Source organism: Nanorana parkeri, unplaced genomic scaffold (assembly GCF_000935625.1).
Source record: "Nanorana parkeri isolate BGI_ZX_2015 unplaced genomic scaffold, ASM93562v1 scaffold1017, whole genome shotgun sequence".
NCBI classification, from domain to species: domain Eukaryota; kingdom Metazoa; phylum Chordata; class Amphibia; order Anura; family Dicroglossidae; genus Nanorana; species Nanorana parkeri.
The window spans coordinates 539,433-544,179 of NW_017307285.1; positions in this window are offsets into that span (position 1 = coordinate 539,433).

A 4,747-nucleotide genomic window follows, 5' to 3' on the forward strand; every position below is an offset into this window, starting at 1 on the left:
AACTGAATGGCTGCTGGAATATACAGCAGTCTCATGATGTCACAGGCTTCGTTTTTCTTCTCCCACCAAGTAAGCCACTTGCTTTTTGATTCATGGCTGATATGTGTTCATATGCAGCATTTCATGGATGGCACATAGCACCTTTCTATACTGATTATACTGTATATGACAGCTAACATCTGCACATTTCTTTCTATGTTTTTTTCTATGTTTTTTGGCGGGATTATGACATCATTGTGATGTCAGAGGGTGTGTTTATTGGTGTTTTATGCAACTGTCTGTCTATTTATACCTAGATGTGATCACTGTACAATTGTCAATGTTAAAGCCTGATGAAGGGACCCTGCGCGGTCCCGAAAGCGCTTGTTTGGTCATATGACAAAAAACTTCAATAAATGAAGCTTTTGCTATCTTAAAAGGATTGGTGTGCTGGTGACATCTCTACAATTTTTCCACCCACATACAAGCCCCACCCACAAGCCTCACCTGCATAAACATTCTTGTGTTATAGAAATTATTTCTCCACACTATTTTTAAAATAATGGGCCAATTCACTAAGGCTGGGTTCACACCGAGGTGACAGCGTTTTTTTATGTACGTTTTATGCACATAAAGCAAACGCATGTAAAAACGCGTCAAAAACACAGCAAACAAGCGTTTTCAAGTGTTTCCTACTGAGTCTTTGGGGCCAAAACGAGTTGTTATATGCCAAAAAAATGCTCATGTACTTTTTCCAGTGGCAGGCGTTTTGCTTGTTGCGACAAAATGCTGAAATGTGAACAGGGTCATCGAAAATAATTAGGGGGCACATTTTTGAGCGATTTTTTAGGGCAGAAAAAGAGCCACAAAACGCTCAGTGTGAACCAGGCCTACAAGATGAATTGCTGCAAAATTGGTAGGATAATTTAAAAATCTATTTGGAAAGTGAGCACCAATACACGGCAGACCTCAGAACCAATACACAGCAGACCTCAGACCAGAACCAATACACAGTAGACCACAGACCAGAACTAATACCCGGCAGACCTCAGACCAGAACCAATACACGACAGACCAGAACCAATACAGGACAGACCGCAGACCGGAACCAATACACTACAGACCAGAACTAATGAACGGCAGACTGGGCATTTAGAATGACACATACAAAACAACATCTCTGGGATCAGCCATAACACACAGTCTGATCCCCGTGGGACGTCAACCACACACACACATTAGTGGGCAGCTCCTTGCATGCAAGGACATGGGTGAGTTCTCACCTTCAGCAGGTCCAGCAGGTGGGTGCAGCAGGCCACCCCACAGAAGGCCAGGTCAATATGGAGTGTCTCAGACAGATGCAAAGGGTGTAAGCAGGGGCAGATGCGGAGGTCTCACGAGGCGCAGGTGCAGAGGTCTCACCAGGCGCAGGTGCGGAGGTCTCACCAGGGGCAGGTGCGGAGGTCTCACCAGGGGCAGGTGCAGAGGTCTCACCAGGGGCAGATGCGGGAATCTCACCAGGGGCAGATGCAGGAGTCTCATCAGGGGCAGATGTAGGAGTCTTACCAGGGGCAGATGCGGGAATCTCATCAGAGGCAGATGCGGGAATCTCATCAGAGGCAGATGCGAGAATCTCATCAGAGGCAGATGCGGGAGTCTCATCAGAGGCAGATGCGGAAGTCTTACCAGGGGCAGATGCGGCAGCATGGCACCATTCCTCCAGTGGGGGGCCCGGGAACAGATCTCAGTGGGCCCCCCCGCCTTAAACCCTTGTGCAGCCACTCGTAGGTTCCCCCTCCAACTGGACACACCCCTCTACCTCGGAGCTCTTGGCCACGCCACTGCAAAACTAGGAGATGCGGCCGTGCTAAAGCGGCGACAGTAGTGTCTGGTGGGCTCGGGAGGCGGGCGACACTGCCGTTGCAACTTCACACAGCCGTGTCTCCTTCCATGAGGGGCTGTAAAGGGCAGCAGAGGGTTGGTGATAGGCCCCCTCCTGGCTGCGGGCCATCGGGCAGTGCCTAACTGCCCGTATGGTTAGTTCGCCCCTGTGTATCAAACATAATGTAACCTGTCATAGTAATATGAGGGGACATTAGGGGTAACAGCTCATTCTGTCACGCGGAGAGTTGTGATTTGGAGAAGATTACATTCAGAGTGACCTACAGGAATAGTAGGTGGATTTTTGAGAATAAGATTATCCATATCTTCAATAATTATCTGTTATTGTATGTTTAACAGTACCTAAATCTCCAAAAACAGCAACATACAAGTTCAAAGAACCAACAAGAAATAATTAAAGGAATATCTAAAAGCAAGAACAAAAATCTAAAAGCATACCAGCTTTTAGATGTAATGGATGCAATTTGTTTTATTTTCAGTACATTTAGCAAGCACAGAAAATACCTGTTGCTCTTGCCTCTAATACAGTGCCCGTGTCCCCTCCTGTGAGCTGAACTGAAAGCACAAAAAATGCTATCTTTCTACTCCCCATGTAATGTGGCTGATGAGAGGAAGAAATGTTTGAAGTCCAGCCTGGGTAACAACCATGGTTGCCTCCATAGATACACTGGAGTGAGTGAGCGAGTGAGCGTAGCCACACTGGGACAGGAAGTGTGTGTCATTTGCAGGATTACAAGGTGAGGATAAAGGAAGAAAAGTCAGGAAAATGAATGCTGCCACTTCATTTAAGGGCTGGTAAGCTGCAATATCTGTTTTTGGGTTTAGATATCCTTTAGTGAAAACTTTCCATTTAAACTGTGCCTCAGCTCATATTCTGCTACTCTGTTCCTGCCTGAAGCTATTTAGACCTAATTTCTATTATTCCTCTATCCTGATGCAATATCCTCTGATTTCACGCATTAAACTATATAACATTGTTATATTATGTACTGAAAATGTAATGCTTAATAAATCTGTATGTATCTTTGGCCTCCTTCTTCATAGATAGGGTCTATAGACATATTACAAGCATGTTGTAGTGGTGAGTTGTTACAGCAGGGTCTATACTAGAGGTGCACCGAAATGGAAATTTTAAAACCAAAACGAAACCGAAATTTAAAAAAATGTCAGGCCGAAACCGAAAATGTTTTTTATTTTTATTTTTTCAATTTTGTAAAATATTTTATTTTTTATAAACGTTTTAATTTTTAGTTATTAATTCATTTTTTATTAAATATTTTTATTTTTTACTTTACTTTTAGGGGCTTTGGGGAAATATTTGGGGTCTAAACAGACCCCTGATATTTCCCTTTTAAAATAGAAAAAGAGATTGAGAACACAGAGTCCTCAATTTCTTTTTCTGTGTCCCCTGTTATCAATGAACAGGAATCCTCTGAGTGTTCCTGTTCATTGATAACATGAGTACATTGTTTGTTTACTATAACTACAATTATGGATGAATGGGGGTGATGTAGATCACTCTCATTCATTCATAATTGAGGATATAGTTAACATACCATATCCTCAATTATGTACACTGGAACACAGAGCAGCGCCCAGCGGGGAGAAAAGAAACCAGGGATGCGCCGATGTATCGGCCGAAACATGGCTCTTTTCGGCATTATGCCAAAAGTGCCATTTTCGGCCGAAATGTTTCGGCGGCCAATATATCGGTGCATCCCTAGTCTATACCCTCTTCATTTTACCCATATGGTAACCCTGTTCACAACATTGTGCTGCCAAAAATGCTGATTGTACAATTATAGACCTCTGCAAGTGATTTGCATTTATTGTGGCAATAAAGAGGTGCAGTGATGATGTACTGTATATGTGTGCACATTTTCACGACTCACACTGCAGGCTTTGTTCATTTTTATTGAAGGTTTTATTAGGCTTGAAGACTAAAAATGTAACATGTTTTCCAGAGGAAATTCAGTCTGACACCAGGGTGTCAGACTGTAAACAGCTGCCACCCTTCCTGTCACCCATTGTAATACAATCACTAAACACCAGCTCTGCCTTTACACACAATACACTGTCCAGGGAAGGGGGGCCGGGGAGGGGAGTACACATTGCTTGCTCTTTATGGAGACATCAGGGGTCTATCAGACCTCTAATGTCACCTAGAGACCTTCAAAGAAGCTAATGAGGCAGACATTTGCTTTACCGCCTTCTTCTCTGGCTATAGCAGCTAGAGAAATGACAGGCTGAAAGCAGAAGTTATGTAATGCACATCACTTCCGCATTCAGAGATCGGAGGGGAGATCAGCCACTGGAAGTGTGCTGATCTCCCTCCAATCCAGCCACATAGACCTGTCTGGGATAGCTGCGGTGGTGGGGTTGCACATTTTAACGCACCATAAAAGCGATTTCTGAACGTTTGCATGTAACAGCCATCACCAGCTGTTTAAAATGCTTGCCATGTCCTGTTCATGCACGCGTTAGTCAGCACAAAAGCAGGGGGAAAAACGCTGTTTATTCACAGTGGCCAGCATCCAAGAGTGTGCCTTCCTTTGATCTTAGTATCATGATCCAATTTGAAGATCAAAAATTGTGCAAACATTCTCAGAGAAATGATCACCACTGGTGTTACTGAAATATCATCCAGTGAAGAATCCATTACTACATGTACACACAATCTTGCCAACCTTGAGTTTCTGACCATAACTACAATATTTCAGTATGGTCTATCACACCTTCCCTTCACTGCAGGGGCAGCAGTTAGCCTCTGTTGGCACCTCATGGATACAATAATGTTTGGATATAAAAGAGAGTATGGCAAAAAGGCCTAACCCTGGTGTGAAATGTTTATTTAAAATTATATATA